Genomic DNA, 18,333 nt, shown 5'->3' with positions numbered 1-18,333 from the left:
GAGTTACTATCCTCTACCTGGGTGGGGGTCTCAGTTCCCCTGCAGAAGAACTCAGAGATATTATTATGTGTATACCTGGAGAAGGAACCAGGACCCTGCCCTGAGGCTGCACTATTGTTTCTGGACTGTTCCTCCCTTTGTCTGCATTCCCTCCCTTCCCTGATTAGCAACTGTTTGAATCTGCCCTTTGGAACTCAGGGAAGGTCAAGGAGGCTGAATGAAGCCTATTTCCTACAAACAAGAAATAGGGGTGGGAGGGGACAGAAAGGATTTGTACCCCAGAGGGCCCGACAGGGTCCTGCTCTGTTTCAAGATAATTATCCTCAACTCTTCTAAGGAGAAATTTATTTATTTATTTCATCATGAAGAAGCCCATTGAACAGGTTTACATTTTTAAAATATATTATTAATCACATAATTTAAAAATTTTCAATAAAATTATTTTCTAAGAAGATAATGAGGTATCTGTCTGAAATATCTAGCCATTGCTTCCAGTTCTGAGTTTGTGGCATTCCAGAATAAATCTAGTTCCTTAAAAACAAATGTTTTTTTTATTAAAAACATCTTTCCATATTTGGAGAAAAACTCTGCCTCTCCCTGAGTCTTCCTTTCTGCAGTGTAAGCATCTCTAGTTTCCTCAAGAAAACTTTGCGTAACATGATCTGTTTATTTTGTCCTTTGTCATTCTGAGGGGCCCTGGTTTATTCCTGTACCTTTTCGTATGTAATGTCAAAACCAGAAAACCAGGATTTTACAATAGCTATGAACTCACTCAGGAGCATATGGTTAAAAAACAAAATTCTACTAAGTAAATTTAAAAGATCTTACTGGCTTCATTCAGTGATTCATGAATCGGGCAGCTTTCAATCTAGCAGATAAAAGCGTGCACCGAAGTGCTGTCCAAGGTAAGAGAATTTACAGGCAGAAGGGAGCAGGAACAATGAAGTTATACTGGGCAGGAAAGCAGATTGGTTACTGCAAAGTTACTTTCCCTGTAAAGCATGTCAGGGGTCTCTCAGCACCAAGCCACCTGAGCTTTGAACTGCGTCTGCGAATGTCTGAACTTTAACTTGACTTATTTTGTGCATTCGTTAGCAAGAGGTCCTAAAGTCACTGCTTCTTCACTTTACTCCATTTTGGCTGATGCATTGTTTCATAGGAATGCTCTACTCTGCAACAGCAGGGGAAACTACAGTATATATACATATAATACACACTGTAAGTGTATTAATAGTGTAGGGGTTCAGAAGTGACTTCCCCAAATGTGCCACTTTTGCTTGAGGATTATTTTAAGCTAAAGGCCACTGAGACTTTGTGGGTTCAAGAGGAACCACTGCCTCTCCCTCAACTACCTAGAAGAGTTTAAATCGAGGATTTTTTTTTCCCCCAGGAGAAAGTTTCTATGGGAGATAAATTTTATCTAAAAGGCCCCATCTATATGGGAAAACATTTAATAACCCAACATCCGCACTTCTTATTGTCCTGTGAATGACCCCCCTGTCCTTGGAAGCCCCAGCCCCCCATCCTAGTCCTCCCATGAGGTCTCATTTTACCTTTCTGTATCTAAACCTCTCATATATGTGGGGTCCCCTATGTATGAAACTGAACGTGATTTTTTCTCCTGTTAATCTATCTTGTCAAGTTCTTTCTTAGACCAGCCAGAAGAACCTGGAAGGATAGAGGAAAGTTTTCTTCCTCCTCGGCAATTATAATTAGCAATCTCTATCACATTCTTTTAATGATTGCACAATGTTGCAGGTGGCATTAGAACATCGTACACACATAACTTACTCTATTTAAACCCTGCTCCCCCGATGAACATTAATTGTAGTCCAAGTGGTGTCGAAGGTTACTTATAGCCTCTCATAAGTCCTTACTGTCACAGCTCTTCCTAACTCTGAGCCCAGCTGACATCATGTTGGTAGCTTGAAACCAGCCATGGTACGGTATTCATACCATGGAAACTGGCAAATACTACATGACAGTCTCCTTCCCCTTCCCCACCTTCACCCTGTCCCCACCATTGACCAGTACACCACTGTGTTGTTCTCAATTTTTTGTTATAACATATAACATACTTATTTGCAAACTGTGAGGGTATTTCCAAAGAAATATCCTTAAAAGAAAAAGAAAAAAATCTTCACCCCAAAACAAAACGACAAATATCCCACATAAAATGTTTTTATTTATTCCTGCCAGGAGTTACCTCCTTCCTCCAATCAGGTGATGACTCAGAAACTGAAGGGAAGTGGTTTAGTCTCTTTATAGGGCATCCTTCCTCTCTCCTGCTGCGCCCCACTGAATGTAGGGACATATGTACACGGAAAGCCGTGATGGAAATCTCTTGGCTTTAGACGTTCACTGGAAGGGAAAAAAAAAGATGGTTTTCCATACTTACCTCCCTTCAGTTCTTTCCTTCTTTAAGTGGACAAGTCACAGAGGGAAGGTGAAAGGAGATGCAAATTTGTACCCTAAGTCCCATCCCTATTCTTATTACAGCCAGAAAGCTGCTAATCACATCACAAAACGAACTTCTATTGCTTTAGTATCTGAACACAGAGTGGGCTTGTAAAACGCAGATGAGTTCTTAAGGGTACAAAGAGACACACAAAGGAGCTGATCTATCGGGGGACATCTGGAGGGCTAATCAAGGATGAACGGGGAAGGGAGCAAGCTAATCCCCCAGGTCACTGCTGTCACCATCTCCTGTCCACCCCCCACCCCAAAGAGGAAGTATTGTTAAAGCCGCGTAGAAGGGAATCAAATGGCTGCTTTGTGCTGAATGGTTTTGTGCTATTCACGTTTGCCCTACATGTTTTGAAAAACTCAGATAATCTACTTGACAGTTTTAGATCCAGTTGTCATGTAGGGGTAAGAAGAGGGAAGAAAAGCCAGAATCTGGGATCTGGAGTAAGCCTGACTGAGGAGCCTGAAAGGAAAGGGGGCCAGGACAGAATAAAACACACTGAAACCTCATTTCCATCCCAGGGCCACATAGTACAGTTGATTTACAACCTCAAACACACAGCAGAATTTTAAGAACACAGTTATATAGTTAGTTTATAGCAAAGTTCCAATTAAATCCTCAAATTTTACAGAAAAAAAATATGAAAGTGACCGTGATTATCCAAAGACTTATTTTAAGTAACTATGAGAGTAGTTGGAAGGGGAAACTAGAAAAAAAAAAAAAAAAAGAGTAATTTCATTGGCTATTTCTTAGCGTCATGGAATATTACCTTAAGTGTAACTCTTTACCTGAGAAGTTGACACCTCCCTGTTTTCCTCCTTTTTTTTTTTTTTTTTTTTGGAAGTTATTGTGATCTTCGTTCTCATAAAGCAAACTCAGAATTTGCTGAAAATGTATGTTCTCTGCTTCTGATTGCTTGGAGAGCAAAAGAAAGTTGAGGTCAGACTGTGTTTCCTCTGGGTTGAGGTGAGTATGGCATTGCTAGAAAGGTTGAAGAAGGCAGACAATTGGTAAAACACTAAAACTGTATTCTTCTCCAGACAATGTTAATTAGGACTTGGCTCTACATAGATTTTTGAGGGAGCACATGTGGATCTGAAATGCTAGTTACAACTCGGAAAAAAGTTGAATATCACCAAAGCATTTTTTTTTCCTGTTCTCACTCATAACTTTTTAGTCTTTCCTTTTGGTTCCAGTCCATGAAATCTCATCCCCATGACCCTTTAGCAAGCTGAGTGCCCAACAAAACTCAGTCATGGGTGACATTTAAATAGGCAGGAAAACTTTGATAGGGCTGCAGTTTTATTTTATTTATTTATTTAAAATTTAAATTTTTTTTTTTTTTTTTTAGTTTTCTGACTGAAGTTATCTATAATTAGCATTTATTTCTCATGTAAAGAAGTATAAAAGTGCTTTGGCCATAGCTCCAGTGAGTGAGGCTTGCTAATATCTCTCCAAGTAGATGCTGGGAGCAGGGCAATCCTTATCAAATCAAAGCCAAAAAGAGCAGAGTGATGCTGAAAGTATTTGTCGGCTATCACTAAAAGTTTTCTTCATCAGTTTGTGACAGTGACAATTCCTTTTTTTAAAATATATTTTTTATTGAAGTACAGTCAGTTTATAGTATTGTGTCAATTTCTGGTGTACAGCACAATACTTCAGTCATACAGGAACATACATATATTCATTTTCATATTCTTTTTAACCGTAAGTTAACCTACAAGATACTGAATATAGCTCCCTGTGCTAATCAGTATAAACTTGTTGTTTATCTATTTTATATATAGTAGTTAGTATCTGCAAATCTGGACCTCCTAATTTATCCCTTCCCACCCCTTTTCCCCTGGTAACCGTAAGTTTGTTTATTATGTCTGTCAGTCTGTCTTTGTTTTGTAAGTAAGTGTGTCTTTTTTTTTCTAGTTTCCATGTATAAGTGATATCATATGGTATTTTTCTTTCTCTTTCTGACTTACTTCACTTAGAATGACATTCTCCAGTTCCATTCACGTTGTTGCAAAAGACATTATTTTATTCTTTTTTTATGGCTGAGTAGTACTCCATTGTATAAATATACCACTACTTTATCCAGTCCTCTGTTGACGGACATTTAGGTTGTTTCCATGTCTTGGCTATTGTAAATAGTGCTGCTATGAACATTGGGGTGCATGTATTTTTTTGAATTAAGGTTCCCTTTGGATATGTGCCCAGGAGTGGGATTGCTGGATCATATGCTAAGTCTATTTTTAGTCTTTTGAGCAATCTCCATACTGTTTTCCATAATGACTGCACCAAACTACATTCCCGCCAACAGTGTAGAAGGTTTCCCTCTTCTCCACACTCTCTCCAGCATTTATTGTTTGTGGACTTTTGAATGATGGCCATTCTGACTGGTGTGAGGTGATATCTCATTGTAGTTTTGATTTGCATTTCTCTGATAATTAGCGATACTGAGCATTTTTTCATATGCCTATTGGCCTTTTGTATGTCTTCACTGGAGAAATGCTTGTTTAGGTCTTCTGCCCATTTTTGGATTGGGTTGTTTGCTTTTTTTGTTTTTAAGTTGTATGAGCTGTTTATATATTCTAGAAATTAAGCTCTTGGACAGTGACAATTCTTGAATTATTCTCCTGTACTCATGGAATGTATACCAAGTCCTGTATGGTTATAGGAATAGAGTGGTCACACCATGTAATTAGTATGATTTTTTAAAGTGGGGATGGCTTCATTTATTTCCTGGATAATGTATATTGTAAGTACATTTTTTTGGCTTTCTTCTAAACCCTTTTGTCATAGTTTCCTTTGACTATGAGGCATCCTTATTTTTAATGTGAATAACAGTTAGCATCCACAATGACAAACATAGTGCTGGGTGGTGGAAGGTAGTGATAGAACACATGCTTAGCATGCACAGGGTCCTGGGTTCAATCCCCAGTACCTCCATTAAATAAATAAATAAATAAACTTAATTACCACCCCCACCAAAAAAAAAAATTTTTTAAAAATCATTTTTAAAACTCTGCTGGGAAGGCATGAAACAGCCAAGGTAAACAGAGCTATGGCCTTTTCCAGTGGAATAATCACAGCTGTAATGAAATCCCGGTCCTGTGGTTTAGGCTGGGAAGTTTGCAAATTAGTCAGAAAGGCACACTGCTCCTTTGCTTCCAATCATATGATCTACAGTATTGCTGTCATGATCGCCATGTACCCATACCTATATAGTCCTGAGCACCTTAGCCCTTTGAATAGTACTCCCTTGTTCCAAATAAAGCAAAGCTTCCCATCAGCTGCTCTGCTTGGCTTTCCTGCTGCCTGAACAGGACTGAGCATGGCTGGTTTTAGTATTGCTGGTCAGGGCTGTCGCCTACACGGTTTCTTTCCATTGTGCCTTCCAGCTGCTTTCAGATTTCCCAGGTCTCAGCAGTAATATCACTTGACTAAATACAAATGCTTTCCTCACTGCTCACAGTTTATGGCAATGGGAAAAGGAGTTTAAATTATCTGGCGTTTGAGTGATCCTGGAGGTCCTTTTGTGTGTCTACTATGCACACAAATGGTTAAGGGCATTTTGTTGCAACAAGGAAGAAATAGTTCTAAAGAAGAACTTTATTTTTTTCTGTCTTTTGTTGTATAGAAGTAGTAACGGATTTAAATAACACAAACAAAATTGCCCTGGAAACTGAAAGTAAGCCATGGGCATAGAAGAACTATCTGGATATTGATAATGGCTACCATTTTCTGGTCTTTTCCTGTGGACCAGTCACTGAGCTTTATACACATGACAGCTTTTACACTTTTCAACAGTAGTAGGAACTGGCTGTTAATTGTGATCCTCATCTTCCCCATGAGGAAAAAAAGACAGGCTGGGAGAGATGCAGCAGCTGGTCCATAGTCTCAGGGACAGCAGGCATTTAATAGTTTACTTATTTTTATAAAATACAAACATAAAATATAAAATAATAAAAATAATAAAAGTATTTTACGCTTGATCTTAGCCAAAAGGCCAAGAAGCAATATAATAAAGTTATTTTAAATAATAACATACTACTAGAAAAATGGTTTTGAGAGTGTGATACATTCTGGAAAGGAGTGTGCTTTCCCAGAAGGGAACAGTGGTCAGTCTCTGAGGCTTCCCAGGCAGCCTCACATATGGGGAAACAGATGTTTTTATAAAAGAAGTGTTTTGGTGGGGAGAGAGTATAGCTCAGTGGCAGAGCCCATGCTTAGCAGGCACGAGGTCCTGGATTCAATCCCCAGTACCTCCATTAAAAAAAAATAAATAAACCTACTCCCCCCCACCAAAAAAAAAAAGTAGGAAAAAAAAATGAAGTGTTTTGTATCTTTAGGTCCATGTAATGTCTTTCTCTGTTCAGAAGTTGGGCCCTTAAATGCACCATGTTTTTTCCTGTTTTCTCAGAATTTGGGGTGTCAATACATTACTTAGTGAATAATCTTCTGGACTCTTCTGGAATCTGTTTTAACTCTGAAACCAGTTCTTCTGACAAGCAGCATGTCCTCTTTTGAAAATATTCAAACTAGTTTAAATTTAAATTGGGAAATTTTACCTCTGAGTCACTCGACGTGTCTTTAATACGTCTCCCGCCCCCGCCCCTCAAACCTAATCCTGACAGATTTACTCACCTGTTGAAGAAGGGCTGACATTTCCCCATCTGAGGCTCACTTTTGGGAAACTGAGAGATCTTTTCATCAATATTTTATGGAGCTTTTCTGGCCTGTGCAAAAATACTGGGACGCTGCATACTTTTAAACTAGGGGACCACTTATTTTTCTGAATGTGCTCTGAGTTTGTATGTGAATGTTTGCAGGTATGAATTGGGTCCTCCAAGAGCTTAAAGCCCCCTTTGTATGTGCAGTGGTTACCTGGTATTAATTAAGGCATCTACCACGAGAAGGAATAAAGTGACTAGGAAGCTGTCAGGACACACGGGAATTTAGGGATTATGGTTCCTTTGTTTCTACATTCCCTGAACATAAAACTTTTCTGATGTTAGTATGTGCTTGTTTACCTTTTAACTGAGTAAATGAAAGTAAAAGCTTTTTCAAGTAACAAACCAGGAAATACTTTGACAGTAGATTTTGTGATTAAGTTACGTGTATGGACAGGTTGCCATTACTTTATTATTAATATGCATTTTTATTTTTTAAATTTTTTTTGGAGGGAGTAATTAGGTTTATTTAGTTATTTAATTTTTAATGGGGGTATTAGGGATTAAACCCAGAACCTCATGCATGCTGAGCATGCACTCTTCCTCTGAGCTCTACCCTCTCACATACATTATTATTTTTAAAAAAAACTACTGAACAGCCAAATACAAGGTAGACCCTAACGTCTTGATTTTTTTATCCTCTCCAAATGCATTTTGTATGAATAATCTGAAGTCTTTCCCCTTCAGTGAGCCGTAAGACAAAATTCCACATCACATATGAGATTTCTTGTCCCTCACATTGAGGCCTTGCAAGATTAAGTAGTAAAATGACAGTGTGGCTTAGCACAGAGTAGCCTGAAATGGCAGGTAAAATAACTAGTCTTGGTCTTATTAAAAATGATCCATTCGTTGCTATGAGAAAAATTTTAACTGCTTTATACCTCAAAGTCATCACAAACATGCCTTTGGAATTACTATGTCATTACCATATGTGATGGTAATAACCACATTTGAATGGATCTTTTCTTTATATTATGAAAAACTCTTTTAATTTTCAGTTTTATGTTACACATATGGATGCTTTTGAAAATGACAAGTTTTTGCACAATGAGCGGCAGCTAAGGTCAAAGGCCTCAGTGCATGTGTGGTTTCATGTGTTACAACCCAGTGTTCTTATCTGCATTAGCTATTTGACATTTTTATTCTAGGAATTGTTGATTTTAGTTATCAGGTTATCAGTTATCAAATTTGACTCTGAATCCTTTTATTTTTGCTCATGAGTCCACAAAAATCTAGTTTGAAACAATCATTTTAGAGACCGGAAAAAAGCACAGTGGTCTATTTGATAAATTATCAAAACTTGGAAATTAAGAAGAAATGAAAGATATTTATTAAAAAAAATTTAGATTTCCATCATAAGCTTTGTGATATGAATATAATCCAGTAACATTTACTGTGAGTCCCTGATCCTGACAGAGACTCATCTGATACTGAAGTTAAGATAGAATGTGTTCCTAGATTCAGCTAAACCCAGGTTTTTTGTTTTTGTTTTTAACTGAAGTATAGTTGGTTTACAGTGCTGTGTTAGTTTCTGGTATACAGCTTAGTCAGATAAACTCAGTTTTTAATGATGTTTTATTCAGATTATACTTACCTTCATGCTTTCAAAGAACAAATAAATCATTACAGTTCTTCCATCAAAGTCAAATAAATGAATGTGACTACTTCACCACCAGAAATATTTGATATATTTCTTTAAGACAGGACCCCCAAGGCAATATTCAAAAGCACTCAATAAATTTACAAGTCAATTTAGTGCCAGTCTCTACAGATGCTTTAAACAGTCTTCATTAAATTACTGTGGAAAAATGTGGAGTCTATCAACCTGCATTCCCAGACCTTTTGCCACTCATTTAGGGGCCATTGAAACAATGATATGAGGTTTATTTAACTACTGTCCCTGGCCACCGTCATTAACTAAGAAAGATAAGTAAACATTGATAAGACATCAGAGGGCCTTTTACAAATGTCTTAGTTCTTGGAAAAGCTCATGTTTCAGATCCAGTAAAAGAGAAAGAAACTCTTCCTGCCCTCTACCTCCTCCCACTTCTTTCCTCCTCCCTCTCCCTTCTCCGCCCCCACCCTTAATATCCACCAGGACACCTGTTTCTCAGGTGGACAGGGGCTCGGTTTCTTTAGATGCACTTCTGACTCAAAAGATCAAAGGATGTGCGGTCTCTTTCCTGACTGTGGTGCAGGGTAACCACAGACAGATTTCACACCAGGCTCGGGGAAGCCTTGGCACACTGGATCTTCCTTCCCACCTGGAAACGACATCCGGCAGACGTTTGCCATCATGCCGTTGCCCCTTCATAGGATGGCAAGTCAGGCATCTTACAAATGAAAAACCTGCCACATGTGAACATTTGCTTTACTTTTATCCAAGTGGAGGGGGAGTCTCATGCTTTTAAAAACAGAAACAAATAACAAGAACAAAAAAAATTTTGAATAGAATCATATTTTATACCAACTTTGTGAAAGTATCATTTTAGTCAGTGGAGCTGGAGTTAGGGTTTCATTAAGACAAGCCTATTAGCAGGAAATTCAAATAGAATTGACTGGGGATTTATTCCAGTCATAAGACATCAGCATCTCTGAAAATTACCTTGAGTGATGAGACAGGCCGAGAGGGAGGAAAGAGCACTGGGGGCAGGAGGACATGGGAGCAGGAGGTAGACACAGCCTAGGGAGTGTCGGGACTTAAAGACGGTCAACAGGGCCAAGACCGGGAGTGAAGGTGAACATGGTCTGAGAGGAAGACACAGATTTTGGAGGGCTTTGCTGGCTAAGTTTAGCTTTATCATGAACAGGGTGGAAAGACATTGAAGAGTTTTAAGGTGTGTGTGTTGTGGGATGGAGGATGTTGGGGGATGGCTGAAGTGAACACATTTTTGAGATCACCCTGTTGTTGGACCTGGTGGAGAACAAGGGAAGGGAGCCAGTGCTCCTGGGGGTCCCTGTGTCTGATGAGAAGTGGGTGTGGGTGGTGACGCCAGAGAGAGGCAAAGTGGCTGGATTAGACCTCTAAGGTCCTTGGAGTCTCAAAAGTATAAGGAAAGACATAGGAAAGTAATTTTATGAGTAATGGAAGACATACTGAAGATAAAATGAGAAAGATTATGCTTTGTTTTGTACATGGCACAAAGCCTAGTTTTTATTATGGTTTCTAATCTCTAACATACAAGATGCAAAATGTTATAATTCATTTTAGGAATCCTGGAAAAACTCTAACTCAAATGAGTATATATCCGATAACATATACTGAGAAATTAAGATTAATGGAGGCTTTTTTTTAGATAGTTAACTTTAAATTTCTTACATGATTAGGCCAAGGAAGATATTTTTGTATTTATTGCAATAATTTAATTGGAATATTTAATCAAAATTACAGATCTTTCTTTTTTTTCTGAATTCTTTTGTACAACATGATGCCAGGATATAATTAGTGAAATTACTCTTGTTTGACCCATGAAAATTCCTGGCTGAGAAGCCAGTATAAATTGGTCTACAGGGGACTCACATGTGTTCTCCATGTGGTCTCAGTTGTTAAGTTTTGTTAATTAAACCACAGTAAAAATAGCAGTGACAGCAAAGTGCTCATGCTTTCCTGAGTGCAAAGGAATTTTTTCGTAATAAAAAGGGTTTGCTGTGGCTGACAAGCCTTCATCAGTTCTCAGTCATGACTCAGTTCCTGCACTGCGCCTGTAAGAAGCAGCTTGAGTTTCCTACATAGAACTGATTCCAGGGCTTAGACTGTCGAGGGGGACAATGAAGCATGTTCTGTTTCTTTCTAGAAGACTCTGAGGTCATCCTGTCTTTTCCAGACTTTTATTTAGAATGTATCTGTTGAGATTCACAGACATAGAAAACAAACTTATGGTTACCAGGGCGGGAAGAGGGTGGGAAGGGATAAATTGGGAGTTTGAGATTAGCAGATACTAACTACTATACATAAAATAGATAAACAACAAGTTTATACTGTATAGCACAGGGAGCTATATTCAGTATCTTACAGTAATTTATGTTGAAAAAGAATTTGAAGACATATGTGTATGTACATGTATGACTGAAACATGCTGTACACTAGAAATTGACACATTGTAAACTGACTAGACTTCAATAAAAAAAAGAAGCTAATATAATAATGGCTTTGTGAATAGTTTCCTTCACTAATATATTATGAATGTATGTACTTACCTGTGACTAGGTTGCAGTGAAAATAAACTTTGTATTGTGTGTTGCTATCAAAAAAATTTTTTTAAAAATATGTTTTGAGACACACTACTATATATAAAACAAACAAGGACCTACTGTATAGCACAGGGAACTATATTCAATTTCTTGTAATAACATATAATGGAAAATAATCTGAAAATATATGTTTTCTATATGTATGTTATCTGTATAACTGAATTGCTTTGCTGTACACCTGAATCTGTCACTGTAAATCAACTACACTTGAATAAATTTAAAAAAACAAATGTATCTGTTGAAAATGTAACCTTTTGTGCTATTTTCTTTTTGTTGTTGTTGTTTTGAAATGTACATAATTTCCTCCTCTGCTCCCTTCCCCAACAGCCCTGCTTCTAGTCACAGGACCTAAACAAAAGTAGGGTCAATCTTGAGTCCTTGGTCGGAAAGATGTTGGTTGATACTCCACAACTCCCACCTTAGGGGCCTCTGCAGCCAGGGTCCCCTGCTTTCCAGTGACCCTCAAGGAGTAACTGAATCTCCTCTGCCAGGTATTAAGAGAGTTATTAGTTCTTTCAAAGAATCTAGGTATATTATGAGATACTCATTCAAGCACCCCTCCCCAGCCCAGAGCACACACGACTGCCTAAGATCCTAACATCCTACATGGACCATTTCCAGGGAACTGGGTGAGGTTCGACCAAAGGGTTAAACCTCTGGGGTTGAAATTTTATCACTCCTCCTGTAGACATAAATTTGTGGTCCAAGGTGTACAGATTTCCATCCATACCTACAAATTATTTTATTTATGATTTTCTGCGCCAGTTTCTACCTCTCCTTTGGAGAATGCCTTTTTCCTCACTGAAAGGTAATTTGAAATCTTCAGTGTGGGTAGGAAGTCCCTTCTTATTTCATTAATAACTTGATTACTTTACTAATAAAAGCTCATTTAAAATTTTTTAGTGTCTGAATTTAATTTTTAAAATCTTATGCAGTCTGGCCTCTAATTTGCTTGTCCTTTTTGAAGTCTCGTATGAAGCAGTGACAATGTCCTACAAATGTTTCCTTGTATTGATGCTTCAAGGTGGGAGAAATTCCATAAAATGGGACTTCCTAAGTGTGACAGCATGACAGAGTCTCCTGGACTTCTCAAAAGTGCAAATTCCCAGGTTTCACTTAGACCTATTAAATCAAACTTCCAGGGGTGGGGGTAGGGGGTGAGGCTTGAATGTTTGCACTTTTAAAATGCTTCCCAAACGATTCTGATGTAACCATCCACTTATTTACAGAGTGCCTTTGGGAGCCTTTGGGGATGGGAGGGTGGGTCAGAATTAATTTACTTAGAAGTCCTGTATCTTTGGAAGTGCAAATCATTTTAGGATGTTGTTATGGGTTGAATAGTGTCCCTGCCGTCACCCCACCCCATGCTCTGAAATTCACGTGTTGAAGTTCCAACCTCCAGTCCCTCAGAGTGCAACCATATTTGGAGAGAAGGTCTTTAGGGAAGTGATTCAGTTAAAGTGAAGTTGTTAGAGGGCTGCCCAAATTCTATACAACTGGTGTCCTTTACAAGGAGGGGAAGAGACATTGGGCACCAGGACACAGAGGGGCAGCCACGAAGAGACGCCGGGAACAGATGCTTCCCTCGTAGTCCTCAGGAGAAGCCAACCCTGCCAACCGCTTTACATTGGACTTCTGGCCTCCAGAACGAAGAGAAAATAAATCTCCGTTGGTTAAAACCACCCAGTCTGTGATATTTTGTTATGGCAGCAAGCAAAGTAATATAGATGTCATATACTATTGGGAAAGGCCATGTAACAGTGAAAATATAGTTTTTAAATTTGGTGGCAGCTATAGTGTTAATTAAAAATTTTTTTAAAAATCTACTTTCAGGAATTAAATACATTCTTTTGGGTTCTGATAGGATGGGATTAAGCATTTTAAAAACTGGATTACCTGTTTATTATAAAAGAGTAACTCAAGAATAGTTGTTTGGAAGAAACTCATAAGGCAAGGTATGGGGAAAGGGCACAGAGCTTCAGCGCTGTCGCTGAGCACATCACTCTCCCCAAATCTCCACATGTTCACCAACCTGGAAACACCATACATACATCATTTAAAAATATCTGGGTAATGTAGATCTCTGGGATAATTTCCTAAAAGTAGAAGTGCTAGGTCAAAGGGACAGGCCTTTGTGATTTTATTAGAGATTTGGTAAACTGCCTTCCACGGAGATTGTATCAACATATAATTTCACCAGTCATGCATGAGTATTTGTTTCTCTACATCTTCAGCAACATGAGGTGTTAAGTAGTCCACATCTATGTAATATGACTTCTTTCCTAAGATTGTCATACTCTCAAAAGTTGAATGAATTCTGAGGAACATACAAAGAACACCATTTTCTTTTTAGAATGCATTTGTGTTTTATTTCTTTAAGAAATTATAAACCCAATGTGGTAAAATGTTAACATTTGATAATTTGTAGGCATTTATTGTATTTTTTTCTCCATACTTTCCAGGGTATTTGAAATATAATTTAAAATTTCAATATACATAATAAAAAGGAAATAAAATCATTCACACATAACCACTTCAAATAATTTGGTGTACAGCAGGAATTTGTATATATATAATTTATATGTATATTCATGTCTTAAAAAAAATGGGGTCACATTATCCATATTGTTTCCAAGCTAGAGAATAGCATTTTTGTAATCAGCTTCCTAAGAAGGTGAAATGATTAGAACAAGGACAAATATGGCATGACACATCAGATTGAAAAAAAAAAAAACAAAAACCTGAGGTAGATGATAATTAAATGAAAAATTAATAGGAGAGAAATTATTGGAAAAAAACATTTACATAGACCTCATGCAAAAAAGGGCAGAAAGAATGGGCAAAGATTTAAAACATTTTTGCTTAGTGCCCCCACCTCATTCAGAGTGATAAAAGTTTTTTTTCAGGTCTAGATATTCCGTCATCCCTTAACCCCCTGTAAATCTGAGTCAACTTCTTTCTTGGATTTTTTTTTTGCCTCAGTCATATACCAGAAGCTTTTCTCAACTGGCATTCTGTGAGAGAATTAAGCTCTAATTACCTATGGCAGAGGTCAACAAACTTTGAAGACCACATGGTTTCTGGTGTCACTATTCAACTCTGCCATGGGTGCTCAAAAGCAGCCGTAGACCAATGAATGAGTGTGACTGGGTCACAGTAAAGCTTTATTAACAAAAACAAGTCAGGCAGCTGGACTTTGCCTGTGTGGCAGTAGTATGTCACCACCTCTCCTAAGGCATCGATTAACATAATGAATCAATATGACTGTTCCATGCAATCAGATGAATTGAGAAAATAGTCACTCAAATCATGTTCTCTATGGCTACAGTTTTTGCAAATCACAGGTGAGAAGAGCTGTGGGATCTAGAAAACTGTCTTGTAATTGAAGTCTACTGGTCCCCGTGAAACCTGAAGGCTGTGGCTCTGGCAATGGCAAGCAGAGGTCCTCTTCATCATTACTTCGCCTCTTTGATCTGTGGCTCCTGTAACTTCTCCTTGCCCAGCCCTGAAGTCTGGCTGGAAACACATGCTGCTGCATCCATGTTCTCTTTCTAATTCCCTAGCACACACGTGGCTTGATGGTTTCATAACTCAGTTGATGCCAACAGTTTTTTTTTTTTTGAACAGCAACATTATTTATAATTGCCAAGATCTGGAAGCATCCTAAGTGCACATCAATAGATGAATGGATAAAGAAGATGTAGCATATATGCATAATGGAATATAACTCACCCATAAAAAAGGATTATTTTGCCATTTGCAGCCCTTCATTCACTTTTTTTTTTCACTTCAAAACCCAGAATTTTATAACTAGTATAAACATTTCCACTGCATCAAAAACAACTAAATACCTAGACATAAACTTAACCTGTAAAACATTGATGAAGGAAATTGAAGGTGATACAAAGAAATGGAAAGATAGCTTGTGCTCTTGGATTGGAAGAATCAACACCATCAAAATGGCTGTACTGCCCAAAGCAATCCACAGATCCAACCCAGCCCTTGTCAAAACACTCATGACATTCTTCACAGATCTAGAATAAACAATTCCAAAATTTATATGGAACCATAAAAGACCCTGAATTGCCAAGGCCATCTTTGGTAGGTTTTGTTTTGTTTTTTCTCTTTCTTCTTTTTGTTCTCTTTTCTTAGGGTTTGATGACTAGAGGAGGTCCTTTAACATTTGCTGTAAAGCTGGTTTGAATGACAATAGTATTTTTAAATGAACCCCTAGCCCTTCTAGTAGTTTGTGTTAGTTTTGTGCAGTGAGTGGAAAACTAATGGATGGAGCACGGAAGATAATTCTCACTTTGGGGGAAGCGGGGGCCACAAGTAATTTCTAGGAGAAAGTCAGTGACCAGAAGCCTAATGACCTAAAGCCACAGCAGCAAGGCATGTGGGGTCCAGGTGGGCACGGAGGCTGGGCAGGGGAGAGTCACTTCTGGATTACACGGGCTGAGTCCAGTCTGAGACTGGGAAAAAACACAGCTCGCTTGTCTTTTCACATTTTCCTCTCCAGTTTTACTTTCTGCAAGCCTTCTAGTCTTTTCTTTGTAGTTTTATATCTTTTCCAGAAGGGCTCAGGGTTGAAAGAGGAAGAAGTTAAAACTTAAGCTGGTTGGTCTAGTTTCTGGTTAGCTCTTCAAATAATAGATTTAAGTTTGAGAGACGCTCTAACCATTGAGTAACGTTGACTTTTGTATGATTTGTAAACTTTGGTTATTCTTTGTTTCCAGGTAGCACAAATAACACATTGTTGGTTTTATTCTCAGGAAGAGCTACTTCGGTTTTCAGGTCATCAGATAATCAGTATTTTATTTGGGTGGATAAATGCAGAAGTGGCATTTTGAACCCATCTGTATAATGTGGTACTGTCCTGAGTGTCTGAAATACAAAGATTTTCTTAGGAATAGAGTGACCCAGAATTCCTGTCCTTGGTCTTGCTTCCCAGGTCAAACCAAAGAAAAATAAAATACTCTAGTCTTTGATCCGTTAAAATACTGATAGTTGGGAAAATGACAAACAATAGGTTGTTTTCCTGCCCATTGTAAAACAAAATAAAATGTTTACCCATAGGGAACACTGTATCTTCCTTAAGTCTCTTTCTCTCCTATCTTTTCTTCTTATTTTCTTGATGGACTCCGTCTCTTTCCTGAGCAAACATCTTTCTCTGTTTGGCTTCTGCTCTCTGAGTGGACAGGAGAGTGAGCCATTAACTGCAGTGTGGGCTCTGACTGTTTCAGGACTGGGAGTTTAATCACAACTCTTATCCAACATACTTCTCCAATGATTAGCTCTCCTCTACTGCCTTTTAATCACTTCACAAAATGGAAAATCTATTTGAATAAAAGCAGCTGATCTAGGGGGAAATGCACAAGGAAAAGCTCCGAGGGGAAGTGGAGTTTTTTCCTTCAGTCTGTGGCGATTTGGAAGTTGCTGTTACATTGAGACAACTTTCTTGTTAAGGGTGATTAGAGTTTGAAAGTCCGTTTCTAACATCCTTATTAGGGAGAAAATATAAAGTGTCTGTATCTCTGTATTTCTAGTAACTCAGAGGACAATGTACATTTAAACCTGTATTAATTGCACTTCACAACAGGAGGCGTATGTGATGGGTATATTTCAAAAGGTCTTAAGGTTACAATAAACATTCTAAATTTCATATACTTATCCAAACTCTCTCATCAAGATTCCAGGATAAGAAACTATGAGAACAGGATTTCTTGAGAGAATACCAAAAACTTCCAGTCTCTGGGAGACTCAGAAGTCTCTCGGATACTCAGAAGTCTCTCATTCAATTTACTATGACTCTGGCTGTAAATCAGAAAGAAAATAATAGAACACTAAAAAAAAAGTAAAAGGTGGAAAATTCATTAAAATTTTTGAAAAAAAAATTGTGCTGGATAGGGGGATAAAGTTTAAGAATACGCTATTTCTCTAAGACTGTTTGCAGCCTCACGCAGACATGAAATGGCATGCTTCCCACTGTAGTGCAATGTGTCTGTCATACGATGAAGGCAATGAGAGATGCTTTTGCTTCTGAAGAAACTTGAATTGATTTGGTGGATTGGTTACACTCCAGGTAACAAAATGATAGGCTGAGGTGTGTGGTGATTACTCTATAAATATGTTGGGAGATTTTATTTCGTATCTTTGCTTTGTCGTCTGGCCTGAAATATTACTAATTGGTTGTCAAATGCTTCCCACTTCCAGCCAGTGCAATACTGTATGAGATGCATAAGGGACTGAACTGGGCAACATCCAAGTATTTTGAACCATGTTGCATATTTTTTCTGCTTTTCTGAAAAACCATATTAAGGAAATTTAAAGATCTCAGGGAATACCAATGCTTTCTAATAATAACAGCTAGCCTCGTTGAGTAACTATCCCAGGCACCGATTACACATTTTATACACAGTGTCTCTTATCCATCCATCAATTCAGCAAATAAGGTCTTTTTTTGTCTTCATTTTCCAGGGAAAGCACCCAGGCTCAAAGAAATGAAATAATTTCCCAAGGACATATAATAAGGAAAAGCCAGAGCAGGTTCAAACCCACTTCTGTTTTGCTTGTTTGTTTTGGGGGCTCCGTTTGCTTTTAAAGCACACGCTCTATCCTTCTCTAACTTAATGTGCCCTTTAGCATTTTTAGTATTCTGACTTACGTCCTGGGTGTCTGCTTGGCTAACTTTGCTGAACAGTACTGACAGTAATCTGCATATGTACCTATGGCAGGGAACCACTGTATTAGCTCTTGCTTGAGAGCGAAATGCACAGGGCAGGGACACGTATGAATGAACTGGGTCTTCCATGCAATCAGAACTCAGTAGCCAGAAGCCATATAGACCTAAGCCATGATCCTTACCAGATACAGGTTAGGTGTCTTTGGTAG

The sequence above is a fragment of the Camelus bactrianus genome, chromosome 2 (genome assembly GCF_048773025.1).
Source record: "Camelus bactrianus isolate YW-2024 breed Bactrian camel chromosome 2, ASM4877302v1, whole genome shotgun sequence".
NCBI classification, from domain to species: Eukaryota; Metazoa; Chordata; class Mammalia; order Artiodactyla; family Camelidae; genus Camelus; species Camelus bactrianus.
The sequence above is the reverse complement of the archived record's forward strand: the minus strand, read 5'-3'. Positions refer to the sequence as shown.